The following is a 16486-nucleotide window of genomic DNA, read 5'->3' as shown; positions in this document are numbered from 1 at the left end:
TGTGCTTTCCATCCTATGCAAGTAAAGATTTCCATAGTAAGTATTGATGATCTTCTGAAATTCCACAGGATCTATAGTGATTTCACCTTTTTCATTCTTCAGTGCATGAATTCGTGTCTTTTCCTTCCTTTTTTTGGTAAGGTTGGCTAAGTGTTTATCAGTTTTACTTATTCTTTCAAAGAATCAACTCTTCAATTCACAAATACTTTGTATTGTTTTCTTAGTCTCATTTGCATTAATTTCTGCTCTAATCTTCATAATTTTCAGCCTTTTCATGGGCTTTGAACCTGTCTTTCCCTTCTTTTTCTGAAAGCTTCTGCTGCAACATTAGATTGTTTATTTGTGCTTGTTCTGTTTTCCTTATATGAGAACTCACCACTACAAAATTCCCTCTGAGGACTGCTTTCATTGTGTCCCATAAGTTCCAGTATTTTGTGTCTGCTTTCTCATTTAGTTGTAGATATTGTTTAATTTCTTCTTTAATTTAATCTGTGACCCATTGGTTGCTCAGGAGGGTGTTACTTAATTTCCATTTGTTTATGGAGTTTTTGCAGTTTCTTTTGTCATTAATTTCTAATTTCAGTGCAGTATGGTGAGGTGGTATGCATGGGATAGTTTCACTTGCTTTGCATTTACTTATGCATGTTTTGTTGGCTAGTATATGATTTATTTTTATTTTTATTTATTTTTGTCTTTTTGAGACAGGGTCTCACTATGCAGTTCAGGCCAACCTTAAGCTCACTTTGTAGCCTAGGCTGGTCTCAAACTCACAACAATCCTCCTACCTTAACCTCCTGAGTGCTGATATTACAGACATGCACAACCATGCCCAGCTATGGTCTGTTTTAGAGAACATGCCATGTGCAACTGAGAAGAATGTGCTTTCTGATGATGTTGGGTGGAATACTCTGTAAATGTCCACTAAGTCCATTTGTTCATAGGTTTGATTCATTTGTGTTATTCCTTTGCTGATTTTTTGTCTTCTTGTTCTATGTCTTTGTCACAATGGAGTGTTAAGATCTAACATTACAATTGTGTTATTGCTTATTTGATTTTTCATGTCTATTATTAATTGTCTTATGTAATTGGATGCTGGATGCTCTCATATTGGTGCATACATATTTATGATTCTTGTCTCTTTCTCTTGAAATTTTCCCCTAATAAGTATGTAATGTCTTTCTTCATCTCTTTTAATCATTCCTGGTTTTAAATTCACATTGTCTGCAAACAGAATAGCTATACATGCTCCTTTCTGGGTTCCTGTTGCATGAAAGATTGTTTTCCATCTTTTAACTTTCAGTCTACAAGTTTATTTTTGAGTTAAATATGTTTCTTGTATACTGCATATTGTTGGATTTTGTTTCTTGATCCATTCTGACAGACTGTTTCTTTTTATTGGTGAATTGAGGGCATTTACATTGATGGTTATAACTGATATGTATTGGCTTATCTCTGTCATGATATTTTCCTACTGTTGGTTCCCTGCTTTTTCCCTTTAATTGTTTCCCCTGCCTGGTGGCTTGTTTCTGTTCTTTTTCTTAGAATTGTGTTTCTTTTTCTCTCTAGAATATCTTTCGGTAGTCTGGTAGGATTAGTTTGGCGGTCATGATTTTCTTCAGTTATTCTGTGTCATGAAAGTATCTTATTTCTTCATTGATTTTGTTAGGTGATTTTGCAGCACACATCAGTATGGGTTGGAAGTTGTTTTCTTTTAGGATTTGAAATACTTGACTCCAAGATCTTCTGGACTTGATGATTGGTGTTGAGAAGTGTGCTGTGATTCTGATGGGCTTTCTTTTATAGATGATCTGTTTCATTTCTCTAGCAGCTTTTAATATTCTGTTCTTGTGCTGAATTTCTGGGTTCTTGAATACTATATGTCTTGGTGTAGATTTATTTTGATCATGGCTAATTGGAGTTCTATATGCTTCACTTAACTGTATTTCATGTTCGCATTCCTGCCAATAATATGTCAGTTGTGTTGACTCCTGCTTCTTCATTGATACTATCACTCTTACATTGTTTTTCTTTGTATCATCTTTCAGCTATTGAATTATTTCTGGGTCCCTTATTATTTTTAAGAGATCTTTCCTTTCATGATCACTAGCTGTGATCTTATGTTTAAGGTCTGAGAGTCTTGTCTCCAGTTTCATTCATGTTGTTTTGTTTGCTTTCATTGAAATTTTGAATTCTGGATATCTTTTGAATGCATTTCATGCATCTATTTCTTTCCTGTATCGATCATTCATGGTTTGTATACTCTTCCTATCATTATCTATTTTCTTTTCTATCTGTATTTTAGATTTGCTGAATAATTCCTTTGTAAATGTTGATGTGTCTTATTTTAACTAATAGTTTAGTTTTTCTGATTTCATCTAAAACCTCATGGATTGTTTCTTTACTTTGATTGCTATCATTTCAGAAATTTCAGGGATGTGTCTTCCATTTTCCTGTATCTTGTCTCCTCAACTTGTTCTGGGTGGGCTGGAGGTCTGAGATTGCATCTTCTTCTGCATCTCATCATTTTCTAGTTCAAAAATTTTTATTTTTTTTACTGTGTTGATTCTTGTACATTTGTATAGTAGGTAGCTATATCACTAATATCATACCCTCTCTAGGAAAAGTCTGTTCCTCAGGGATGTCTTCTGTGAGTAAGAGTTTATTGGTTTGTGTCTGTTCTAAGATCCTACCTTCCCAGTTAATTAAGATCAAGAGGTTTTCATCTGTTTGGTTCAGTCCCCAGTTCTTTGGCATTGGGCTGTGGTAAGGTTATTACCCCTGAGTTTCCCAATATTTCACAGAAGAGAGAACAACTGATTACAATAGATATGACATCTTAATAATGCAGTATATTTGGCAATAACAATAGCATCAAGCATAGCTTAGAAGGCAGCAAACACTGGTAGGTATTAATTTTTTACCTTAAACCTTAGGAGCAAAATCTACAGTTATGTAACAGAATGGCTTGCAAATTAAGATTTAGACTGTTTCCTTTTGGTAGGGTGGTTTTACCTTAAGTGGGGAGATTTAATGATAGTAGATAAAACAAAGATAATTGAAGGTAGAAGCAAGGCTGGAGAAAAGGATGATCATGCACACTTTGCAATACTAGAAGAAAGGGCAGAAGAGAAAGAATGTGGGAGTAAGCAAGGGATTGTCTGAACTTGGTATCAGCATTTGGGGGATGGGATTAGTTTTCTGTGGCTAGAATTCTCCCCAACCATTTAAAAAAGAGGAAAAGAGAAAAGAAAAGAGAATACACCAAAAGTAAAAGTAGATGAAACACACACACAAAAAAAGGAAATCAAAACAAAACAAGAGAAGGGACAGCCTTGCCCACCTGCTTTTATTTTATGTGTCTTTGTCCCAAAGCACAAGGCTAGTTCACCTCACTTACCACCTATTGCCTAGTATTGTTATTGTTGCTTCATAGTTTTCATGACACTAGTCCCACCTGTCCATCATGTGTACCTTAGTTGGGACCCTGCTGTGTCACTGGCCTTCTGTCTGGTCTCTGGCCTTTCTATCATGTTCACTTCAGTCATGGCAGCAGTGAGAAGAGACACTAGTCCCACCTGTCCATCATCCCTGCTGTGTCACTGGCCTTCTGTCTGGTCTCTGGCCTTTCTATGAGGTTCACTTAAGTCATGGCAGCAGTGAGAAGAGGGGCCATTCTTTGTGCCTTGCAACGTGGCTCCCCTGGGTCATAGCCATGACAGAGATGACGATCGATGGAGCTGCCCTCCTTGTCTTTACCTGGGTCCAGGCCGAGATGACAATGGAAGGGCCACCCTCTGCACCTTCACCTGAGTCCTGTCAAAGATGATGATCAATCCTTGTTATTTTAAAGGATGTTTCACTGTAGATGTACTGGCTTATGAGATTAATGCGTGATGGTATGTTGCACTTCCATTAGGAGACTGCTTTTGAGACTTTGGCTGAATCTGTGGAGATTGTTAGCAAATATAATACCAAGATTTCATAGCACATTTAGAGATCACTTTACAAAGACATATAATACCGAAGTCAACTTTTAATAGCAAAGTTGTTTCTTGTTACATTTTTTATAATCAAACTCACCAAATTGTCTTTAAAGACACCTCAACATGCTGCATAATCAATTTAATTCTATAACATGCAGTGTGTTAGATGGAAAGGAATGTGGTATTGATTGTCCCATTTGTTTGGCATCCCTACCTCCATGTCTGGGTAGGGGCCTGCTATTAGCTTTGTTGCTAAGATATAAAATGTAAAGCAAAGTTCTATTAGTGCCTTATTTCTCATAGATAATTTCAAGTACACTGAATGTTATCCTCTGCTCCCTTATTTATTTCCAACCATGTTTTTATTTTCTTTTGATTATCAATGCTTATGCAAATAATTTCAACTTTACCTAATATTTTCAGGATAAGTGTTGTGTCTTCTCTTTGTATAAAATATGCCAAACTCCAATTTTGCCTAATATTTTGAATATAGACCTTGTGTCTTTGTATACAGAATGCCAGTAAATTATACATTGTAGATATTTTTCAAAGAATCTTTTAAAAAAGAGTAAATAATTGGTTTAAAGGATATTTAGGATTATCTCTGTTAAAATATGAAACTAAACATTATTAATAAAAATTATGAAACCCTCTAGTAATATCCTACTATCCATCCTTCACAAAAATATAACACTGATTTAGGTTAAATATGTGTGAATACCTGCGCTGCATATATACATCCAAATGTGTTAACTTTTATTTTCTTTTAAAAAATATTGCTATTAATTGACATGTCTAGACTCAGCCATCTGCTCCTCATGTTGAGTCATAAAGACGCAATGGAACTGCAAATTGTTTCCTTGATAGATTTCTAATTTTATGTATTTTTTTTTTTTAGGAACATAAAATGAAGTGTTAAGAATTTGCCATTGAGAGTGTGAAGGCTGAAGGTAATGTCCAGTGTTTTCTTGAATGGGTTTTAATCTCTTCAAAATGCTTCATGATATCTAAGACCTTGAATTTACACTCTCAGGTCTTTTTGTACTACCTTTCAACACATTAAGTATGTTTATATGTATGAGCCAAATCTAATTTAAGTTATAAGCAAAACAAAAGAAACCTTGGGTTATCTCAAACTGTTTTCATCTAACTAGGTGTTGTTATACCCCTTCTTCTGTGTAGAAATGTTCTGTATCTCTCTCACTCATTGTTTAGTTTAGAATTCTTCTGATTCTCTAACTTTTTTTCCTTAAGTAGACATAATGGCTCAAAGGAAAAAAGGAAGTACACATTTCTCCTCAGGAATAGCTTTACAACTTCCTACAAGAGATAAAAATGCATTTGTTGGGGACAACAAAACTGTTCTGATGACATTTAATGGATACTGATAGTCAGAAGTCCAGAATTTTAGGCAAGAAATTGGCAATAGATTTGTGTTGCTGTATTGTATATGAAGAGCTCCTAGGGCTTGAAGTAGGTTTCTTAGACAAGAGGGGGTTGTAATTACTTTGCCTTTTACATGCATGGGTAGATTTTCTAGCAAGAATAACATGGTAGGTAATTTATTATAGAAGAGTAAATCATAGTTTACCTTGGAGGGGGATGGGGTGGATAGGATCCAGCCATCAGTTTTTTGAATACATACACTTAAGCACGTGTGATAGCTTGTTTTTAATTTCTTTACACCAGTGCACACCTCAAACATTCCCTTTAGCAGTGGGATATGCAAATTGTTCCAAATGCAGCAGCAGTACTTTCACCTGAATGTCAAAACTGTCAGAGAGCTTTAAATCAAATCTTTGTAACATTTTTAAAAAAACAGCCAGCCCCAAGATCAAGGTACCAAACTCTGAAAAAACTTGATTCCCATACTTCGAGAAAGCTCCGTATGTCAACAGGGTAATGTCGAAGTTCTAATTCACCTGCTTTCTAATTTTAACCTCTTAAGGATTTTATTTTATTTGGCTTAATTATGATATTTTCTACAAATTAATGATAAATGCCTTGATTAATAAAACCAAATGTCAGAGAAAATGACAACTTGATGAAAAATTAATACTCTACAATATTTTAAGGTACCAAGGTACTAAAGATGTACTCATAAACCTCATGTCTCATCAGCTCTGTCTGAAGGTAGGTAAGCAGAATTCTCTTTTACTTAAGTTTTCTCCTCCACATGTTTAGTTGCATTTTAGCAATATAATATGGAGTACCTTTCGGCTGTTGTTTTTACTAGTAGGTATTATAGATAGAAATATATTCCTAATTTTTGTCTCTTTTGCCTCATAATACTTATTTTTATTTTAGAAAATCAAGGTAAACTTTGAGCTTGATACAGAAATAAAGTTACCTTTCTAAGAATCTGGGTACTGCATGTGGGTATGTGTGTTTCATGAAATCTCACGTTGTAAAATTTAGTAGTTCATGATTGCATGTATGGTAGACTAATTCAGTTAGTTTTAAATATTTTAGATTTTATATTTAAAATTATTCAGTAAAGTAAAGAAATTTTTGAAAGCGAAAGATGGAGAATAATAAAAGAAGGAGTTAAAGGAGAGGAAAAGAAGGAGAGAAAATCTTTTTAAGGAGAAAGATTTTAATATAGGTATTTGCTTTTTAAAAATACTTCTGAAGCTTCATTAAGAGAACTGAATACAAACAAAGGGTTACATTTTCCATCTTACAAACTATTGCCTAAAAATGAGAAATATGTCTTTTATTTTTCTCGTTTTACTTCATTTCATTGGGTTCAAAGATAAAAATATCTTGCATATTTTTACATTTCTACAAATATCAGGATTTCTTTAACATAAATACTTTACTATTCATTTAAATGTTACATGAAATGGTAGTGTGCAGGATTATAACCTGTGTTAGCTTTTATTTTCATATTACACAGAAAAAGCTGCCAATGCATTGATGGAGGGCACAATGACCTCTTTTGTGTTGTGTTTTTTGTTATTGTTGTTTGATTGTTCAGGATAAAAAGACTCACACAATGTCCTCTCAGTGAAATGGACTCACTTTGCCCATCTGTTCATGTAATGGCACAGTGGTCCTCCCTATCAGTAGAAATTTTTGCCAACTAATATCATATTGGGAATTTTTAGATAAGCATGTAAGGATTATTGATCTGCATAGTGACATTAAGTAGAGGTAAATGTTCCCCAACATTCTGCAAACACAATATATGCCAATCTCAAGAGAAAACACTCTTCTATGTAGATTTCCAGGAATATTTAAAATCGGACATGGATTACATTGAATCTTCCCTTAGCTGGCTCTAGATTTTATTATTTTTGTGTCTTGCCTGGTTTGAGGCATCTAGTCTGTATTGGCAAAGCTGCTTGATTAGTAGAAGCCACCAACATCACTGCCCTAACTGCTTACATGCCTGCCATGAATAATACCACTGTCAGCTAGTTAATCCTTGTTTTGTTGCTTTCTCTGTTCCATTTTAACTGATCACTGTCTAGAGAAGTTAAGTTCCATTATAACACAAGATTCTTGTTATGTTTTTATTCACTTATTTGTTTGAAAAATGATCCATTTTTCTTTTTCTATACAATAGAAAATAAGACATGCTCAGCTTGATAGTTTCTAAATTACATATTAAACAATGTGCTTTCGCTCCTTTGTTTATTGTGATCTTCATCATTTTAGCAGTTCACATCTGTATGTGAACCAAATACCTATCCTGTGTTATTTTCAAGAATGAATAAGAGATTACTAACTACAATATTTAAGAATCCATAGCTCTACGAGTTTTTAGTTGAGATTTTAGTCATTCCGGTCTGTACATATAAGAATGTTGCCTTTTCCAAGACTTTCTATTGAAAAAAATCCTGAAACACAGAACAATCTCTAAAAAGGCTTTTGCTTGGTGTTATAATGTTTGATCTTGTAAGTGAGGACAATTGACACTTTTTTAGTTTAATGAGAAAAAACAATAAAAATAATGATACAAAATTTAAAAATAAGATGTAGGAGAGTAACAATGGTTAGTACATTGCTTATTATTATCCTCAAAGTAGTTGCTCAGATTACAAGATAGAGGCATGAAAAACTGATCAAAAAATGTAAACACAACCTTTCTTTTCAAAGGATTAATAGAAATTAGTTTAACTATCTTCTGCTATCAAATATATGTATTTTTATATTTTTTTATTAAAATTTTTCCTTTTTCCTTCGTTCTTTTTTCCTTTCTCCCTTCCCAGTTTCTCTCTACTTTTGAGCAGTTCCTTCACATTTCCCAACATCTATTGTACATTTTCAATGATAACAACCCTACAGAAAATCAGAATAGATGGTCTTTACCTCAAACTAATAAAAGGTATCTATGGCAAACCAACAGCCAGAATCATACTAAATGGACAAAAGCTGAAATTTTGTGCTCTAAAATCAGGAACAAGACAAGGATGTAAACTATCACCATTCCTATTCAGTACAGTTCTGGAAGCATTAGAGCAATTAGACAAGAGAGAGAAATAAAAAGAATAAGGGTGGGAAAAGAAGTGAAATTATCATTATTCATGAATGACATGATACTTTACATAGAAGACCCCAAAAACTCCTCCAAAATACTTCTAGAATTAATGAACAAATTCATTAGCATAGCTGGATACAAAGTCAACACTCAAAAATCAATAGCATTCCTATCCCCAAACCACAAAATTACTGAGAAGTAAATAAGGAAAACTGTCCCCTTCACAATAGCATCCAAAAATGAAATACTGGAGAATCAGTCTAGCAAAGGAAGTAAAAGATCTGTACATTGAAAATTACAGTACTCTGAAAAAGGAGATTGAAGAAGACATAAGAAAATGGAAAGATATGCCTTGCTCATGGATAGGAAGATCCAACATTGTGAAAATGGTCATACTCCCAAAAATCTTCTACAGATTTACTGCAATCCCAATCAAAATACCATTAGCATACCTCAGGGAACTAGACAAAACATTCCTAAAATTCCTCTATATCAGAAGAGACCTGCAATAGTAAATGCATTTGAGGGCAGCAAAGGCAAGGCAGGAGACATCACAATCCCTGATTTGAAATTATACTACAAAGCTACTGTGATAAAATCAGCATGGTACTGGCCAAAAAATAGACCAGCGGAGCAGATTACAAGGTGCAGAGACAACTACAAACACACTCAGTCACTTATCTTTGACAAAAGGGCCAAACATGTTCACTGGAAGAAAGTTAGCGCCTTTAATAGCTGATGGTGGAAAAAGTGGCTGTCTTTTTCATTTTTTTTTTCCAATTTTTTTTCCAGTACTTGGAATCAAACTCATGACCTTGCACTTGCCAGGCAGGCGCTGTTCCACTGAGCTAAATCTTCAGCCCCCAAGTAGCTGTCTTTGTCAAAGACTAAAACTAGTCTGATCTATCACCACGCACTAAAGTAAAAATTTGTCAAAGATCTAGACATTAAAACAGAAACACTGAATCTACTGGAAGAGAAAATAAATCTTGAAGACATACGATTGGGCAAAGAGTTGATGAACAAAAACCAAACTGCATGGGAAACACTCCGAAGAATCAACAACTGGGGTCTCATCTGATTAAAAGGCACATCTAAATAAATCAACAACAGAGTGAAAAAAAAACCCCACAGAGTGGGAAAAATTTTGAGCCAACTGTCCTTCAAATGACTTCTATCTAGGATATACAAAGAATTGAAAAAATCAGACTCCCCATATTCAAAGACCCAATCCAAAATTGGGAATCTGAGATGAATGCACACATCTCAGATGAAGAAAAACAGATAAGTAAACAGATAAGAAAAACAAATAAGTATATGAAAAAATGTTTAACATCATTGGTCATTCAAGAAATGGAAATTGCAATGACACTGAGATTTAATCTCACCCAAGAAAAAAGTAGCTATCTTCAAAAAATTAACCAATAACAAATGCTGAAAGGGCTGTGGCAAAAAAGAGACCCTTCTCCACTGTTGGTGGGAGTTAGGCTGTTGTACCCACTGTGGAAATCAATGTGGAGAGTCCTAAAAAAACTAGGATTAAAGATCTCATTCCACCCAGCCATTCTTCTACTTGGTATTTTACCAGAATAATTTAAAACATCATACCACAGCCATTTATGTGTACCCATGTTTATAGCAGCACAATTTTTATAGCTAAATCTTGGAAATAACCCAAATGCACATCATCTAGGAATGGATAAAAAAGATGTATTTTTATACAATGGAGTACTTCTCAGTTATAAAGAAGGATAAACTGAAGACTTTTATAGGTTATTGGATGCCACTTGAGAACATAGTCATAAGTGAAATAAATCGGACTCACACGTATAAACATCTTATCTCCCTACTGTGAGAAGCTGAAAGAGTAAATAAGATCCAAAATGTACTATAGAGGGGCTGGGGATTTAGCTCAGTGGCACAGCGTCTGCCTGGCAAGCATGAGGTCTTGAGTTCGATTCCCGGTACCGGAAAAAAAACAAAAAAACCAACCAAACAAAATGTACTATAAATATTGATAAATGGTATCAAACTGTTTAAAAGGAAGGAGAATCTAGGAAGGGGGAACAAGGAAACAAGGAAAGGAAAATGAAATATATATATTATTATATAATATATATATGTAATTTAAGGTACTAATTTCTGTTCATTGAAAAGAAGGGTTTGTGCTTTTTTCATTTGATCAGTTTTTTATGCTTATATCTTTTAATCTGAGCAATTAGTTTGAAGTTAACAATAAGGAATGTACTAGTCATTGTTACTCTACTTTGATCGTGGTCTGAAATTTCGCATCATTTTTAGTGTTCTTTTTTTCTTTAAAAAGAATTAGACTTATTCAACAGAAAAAAGCTAAAAATAAATATATAGTATTTTATAATGGACTTAACCAATATCTATATTTGATTCTTATGTGTATGGAGTATATATTCTCTGACAATGATTTTTTTTAGCACCGTTTCCTTTATAAGCCTAGTTTATTATAGAAGATCAAGTAATTCAGTCCTTACTGAAAAGAAACAATTTGTGTGACTCTTAAACTTATTAATGTACTCAATATGAGTACATTGATCAGGTTTTGAAGACAGAAATAATTGACTTTGTTTCTTTTGGAAATGTGTTTATTAATTGAATAAAATATGCATGAAACACACTGATAAGTAATCAAAATATATCAAGAAAGAGCATGATATAGGGAATTTATATTTCTTGCCAAAATGGTACATTTTGTTTTCCTCCCTATCTGCCATTTCCCCAAATAGCTAGGCTCTTTTTGAATCCTTTAGTAGTGGCAAGATGTTTTTTATTCCTCTAATGAAGTAGGAAATAAATTAATATGCTGGAGGGGGGGTTATATTACTTATTGTAGTAGCATTCAAAATATCTTTGTAATACTCTCTTAGTCCTACCCACAGCTAATTAGTGATTTTCAGAATCAGAGAAGACCTTAGTTTGTGATAACGCTATAATTTCTAAGATCAAGGATGTGTTACTAATTCACTTGTCAGTATTGAAAAAGAATTAAGTAAATAAAGGGCCAGATGGTTGAGCCCAGGACCTATCAAGAGCCCAGTATGTGTGGGCTGGACCAATGAAATGATAGAAACATTTACTGGTCTAACTGGAATCAGAGTTAAGCCTTCAGTTACAAGAAAATTCATGTTTTTCAAGTAAATTTCTGTGATACTGTGTTTTACATGTGAAAATATCATCTATACTAATATTTGGGTGCCATACATTTCTCTGTGTATCAAAAGCCAAGAACGTTCACATGTATCAGAAAAGTCTCTTGGAATACCACAAACTGGCATGCAAATTAAAGCAATTTCCATGAAATTATTTTTGATGGTTCGGAGAATACTGATTTTTTCCCCTGCAAAAATCTATATTTCTACAGTTACAAATACTTACATCTCATCCAGAGATTGTAGGTCTCATACACAATGCATTTGTTTATGCAGTACTTGCTATAGTGTATGACTAGAGGAGGAATTAGAATACACTTGCTTAGTGTTTTGTGATTAATATTGTGATAGTTATTAATTTCATTGTAGAAATTATAAGGCATATTCCCTCTCCTTCCTATTATTTAAGTTTCTTTATGTGTGTATGTTATAAAAATACTGTTTCTATCCTAATTACCATGTTTTCACATTTCATGTAGTGTATCTTGTAAATATTTACCTTTGGTAGCTTTCAAATCCTTTTAGTTTCTAGCGTAGACATATGAATTGTTGTATCAGTAATTTAATTTAGTAGAGTGTGAATTTTTAAATTTTTCTGTCCAAAATCATACAAATAACGTTTAAGGTTACCAAATAACTGTAGGCCTCTACGTTGATTCTCTCCTTCTATTTTTCACTAAATATTTGTAGACTGTCAGCTTCGTACTAGAACCTTTCTAGGTGGCAGATTATTAACTGTTGAACAAACAATATGTAGACTTTTTTCTTTATACAGTTGATAATCTAACACAGAAATGTAAGAAATACATAAATAAAGAATATATGTTTCCCACACTTCTCATCTGCCATGGTTAAGGAAGAATTTGGTGAACTGTGGAGAAATTACTATATCTCTAGTGGATGGCTTTCTTAATAGTGGGTTATTTTTGGATAAAAAATTGTAGAGCCGCCAGATTATTTCAGGTTAAGTTTTAAGCAGCAAGTAATTTGGGGATGGAGGTGAAAGAATCAACATTTGCTTCCAGAAGTTATAAAGTGCGTAGCTTTACCAATCTGGCATACTTTATATGCTATAAATGACCTCCATATGTATTTCACAGCTCAGATCATAAGAATTTTAGGATTTTAATATATAGGAAAATATTTCTTTAAAAATTGCTTATTAACCATATTATCTGAGAATTAGGTTGTAGTAATGGCAAAGAAAGAGCAGGTGACAAAAAATTATGTATTTTTCCTCTCAATGGACATGTGTGGGGAATATTTTTGTCTTCTTATCAGACTGTTCATTATGCTTCCTTTTGGATGGGTGCACTGTTTGGCCTTCCAGCCTGCATGCTCGTTCAATAGCATTCCAAGTCATTATGCTGGACTTCAGCCTTATTCACTAAAACGACCATTTCTTTCATCAGCTGTGCACTTGGAATACATTCTTCTTTACTTTCAAAAATATTTTAGATGTGTGTAGCACGTATTAGATGTATTTTTCAAATTACTTGTAGATAATCAGTTTTTTAAAGTTATAATTTGAGCTATGACCTCTCAAACTGTGAATTATAAGGTTTGACCCTTTTGTTCACATTTTGACAACACAGCCAATAATTATAGTTTTTAAAGGGCATTTTATTTCACTAGACTTTTGTTATGAAAACAGTTTAGATATTTGCTATTTAACTTTCAAGAATAAATACTGAAATGTAACTGCATAAATAGCTATATATTTATATCTACATATAATATATACATTCAAATATAATGGGCAGCTAGAACATGTATCCATAGTATATTAAATGTATTTATGCATACCTATTCATACCAGTAAATTAAGTCTGTTACATACCTGAGGAAATTTATATATTATCTGTGAGTTAGCACTAGGATCATATTCATTTTACATTAGTTGGGCGAATGATTAAATATCATTATCTGGGTAAGAAAGACTTGATTAGCAGTTGAATCTGGGCTTTTACCTTTTCCTTGACCAGGGAAATGAAAGCAGATGCCTAACAATGGCCAATATGTAACAGTAATCTGAAAGTTTTGAAGATCTTTTGCTGTAGATTGATGTGGAACAACATGAAACATTCAGGCGGCTTTTGCATGTATACATACTAAGGGTACAAAAGGGAAACTAAATGGCGGAAAGTTCAGTTTCAGTAAGCTGAGAAAAACATCCACACATGTGAAGACTTTGCTAATCATATCAATATTTAGGGTGTATTTATTGGACAAAAAATATATTCATATAAGTGAAAATAATTCAAGTATGTGATTTTCTTTTTTTTTAAATATGTGATTTTCTGTTGTTACCTAAGAAAATGTATGTTAAGAAGTTATTTCTTATAAAACAGTTTTATTTTGTGCTATTTGTATTCTTATTTGCTAAATTCACCAAATTAAAAGTGAAATATTATTTATAGATGAGTACTTTTAAAATATGGGTATAATTTCCTTAAAAGTATACAAACACTCCTTTGTTTTTCAAATATTTCTGAACTGGTTACTTGGTTTTGCTCAAATTATTATGTAGATTAATGTTTTACTCTGTACCATGATGTGTTTTATATGAAGTTATTTAGGCAATAACACATAAACAAAGAATTCTTAAGGAAAATGACTCTTCTCTTACAGGAACATTACTCCAGAAAATTATCCCTATGAAAAATATTTCCCTTTCACGTTTGAGAGTACTACATTAAGAACTAGCATTATAGCAATATAACTTTCTTCAGAATTATTTTCTTAGTTAACACTAGAGTTTCAAGTGGTTTTGGTCACTAACTGAAATGATTTGGGAGTGCCTTTCTGATAGTTATGTGGGAACTTTTGTTTATTCAAAGTGTGTGTTTTCTACTTACCATCCTGGAAATAACATTACAGTTGCAGTTAGAATTAAATTTCTGTTTTCGGTCAACTATTTACAGTGAGTTGGTGTAAATTATTTTTCTTCTCTGGGTGTAAATCAGCTATAAAGCCATACAAAAAATTAATATCTATCTCATGGGGTTATATTTAAGATTGGTGTTGTTAATAGCATCTTCAATCCAATGTGTGAACAGAGAAATTTATCAATAGCTAATGATTGTTTAAACTGGAAAAATGTTCACTATTTTTAAAAATGCAAAGTATTGCTTTTTAATAATTTCCATCCTTCCATCTTGATAAATCTACCTTTCCTTACATTTACCTCATATGCTCTTTCTTTTCCTTTGTTCTGTATTTTTATCTACTGGATTTCTCAGTGGTTAGCTTTGCACCTGGAGTAACCACCTCACTAAGAAAGAGTCCATTGGATAAAAGAGAGATTATTCCCCTCCCCCCAAAAAAATCATTGTACCATTACAAAGGATTTCTTAGTGCTCCATACAAGGAAAACATTTATGGTAGCCATATATTTAGTCATTTCTACAATACTGTTAAGCAATAAAAAGTCATTTTCTGATTATTTAGTTTGGATTGCATTCTTTTCCCTTTAAACTCATTTATTTTTAGATTTTAAGGAGGCATGTTCCTTCATTTTGTTTTTCTAAAAGCAAAAGTAATGAAGTAATAAATCAGAAGAAAACTGAAGAGATTATATAAGGACCGGTATTTGAAAGTACACATATGATAAAAAATTAATATCCAAAATACCTAAGGAAATATGAGCAGACAACATGACTAGACAGTTCTAAAAAAACTGGTAAAATAAGATGTCATTTCATATCTATTAGAAAAATTGTTAATATAAAGGGAAAAGGAAAGCGTTAGTTATTTTGTTTTTTTGTTTTTTTTTTTTTTTTTTTTTTTTGTTTTTTCTCTGGTACCGGGAACCGAACTCACGACCTTGCGCTTGCCAGGCAGGCGCTTTGCTGCTGAGCTAAATCCCCAGCCCCAGCATTAGTTATTTTGAAGGAAAGGACCCACTGTACTGTCTTGGTGGGAATGTAATCAGTATAAACATCATGAAAAATAGGGGGTTCCCCAAAACATTATAAATGGAATTACCATATTATCTGTTGATGCTACTCCAGTATATGAAGTCAAAGGATAAGGGAGCTGTGTGTGGAAAAACCACCTACACTCCAGTGTTCCCTGCAGTATTGTTCACAGCAGCCAAGACATGGAAGCAAATTGAGTGTTCGTCAACAGATGAATGCATAAAAAACTGTGGCTTATATACACAGCAGAATACAGTTGAGGCTTAAAGGGAGGGAGATCTTTTTATTTTGTAATGCTTTTCCAAACAGTGATGACTCTGAAGGACATTATGTTAAATGAAATAAGACAGGCATGGAAAGAAAAGTACTAAATGGTCTCATTTTTGTGTGGCATCTAAAACCTTGAACTCAGACAAACCGGAAAATGGTGGTTATCAGAGGCTTGCTAATGGGAGGAGATTGGGTATAAATTGGTGAAAGAATACTTAATTTCATGTAGGAGAAATAAGTTCAAGAAATGTATTGAAGATTATGGTGATTACAGTTAATATATGCTGGAAATTTGCTAAAAGTGTAATTTTAAGTGTTATCACCACAGAAGGTGATTTAATATATTAGATAATGGATATTGCTCTATATTAAAATATATATAATTCTTCTTGTCAAAGAAATAAAATTAAATTTAATAAATTTAAAGCAAAAATAATGAGTGTAGAAATCAGAATTTTTAAAAAGCAGAAAATTTCTGAAATAATTGAAAACAAATTTTTATTACACCAAGTACATTTATTTGCAAATTTTCCAGATTCCTTTGGTTGTGAATCTAATAGCTTTTCTAGTAGCTTTTATTGCTGTTATCATTCAATCTTTTTAATATACACTTTTTAGGAATTTTTTTCTGTGATACAAGCTAAT

At 33.0% G+C, this 16486-nt stretch overlaps 1 protein-coding gene across 5 annotated transcripts in view; it reads left to right on the top strand.

The window, feature by feature from the left end:
• Zbtb20 (zinc finger and BTB domain containing 20) overlaps positions 1-16486 on the top strand; it is an 821796-nt gene that overhangs the window by 176409 nt on the left and 628901 nt on the right. For all 5 annotated transcript variants that reach the window (XM_005386415.2, XM_013515065.1, XM_013515064.1 and 2 more), the window contains one exon: positions 4882-4933. The gene's annotated coding sequence lies outside the window, so the exon portion shown is untranslated. Of the gene's footprint in view, positions 1-4881; positions 4934-16486 lie in introns of those variants that run through there.

The sequence above is a fragment of the Chinchilla lanigera genome, unplaced genomic scaffold (genome assembly GCF_000276665.1).
Source record: "Chinchilla lanigera isolate Chin_1 unplaced genomic scaffold, ChiLan1.0 scaffold00026, whole genome shotgun sequence".
NCBI classification, from domain to species: Eukaryota; Metazoa; Chordata; class Mammalia; order Rodentia; family Chinchillidae; genus Chinchilla; species Chinchilla lanigera.
Note: the sequence above shows the minus strand (reverse complement) of the source record. Positions and strands in the feature narration are given on the sequence as shown.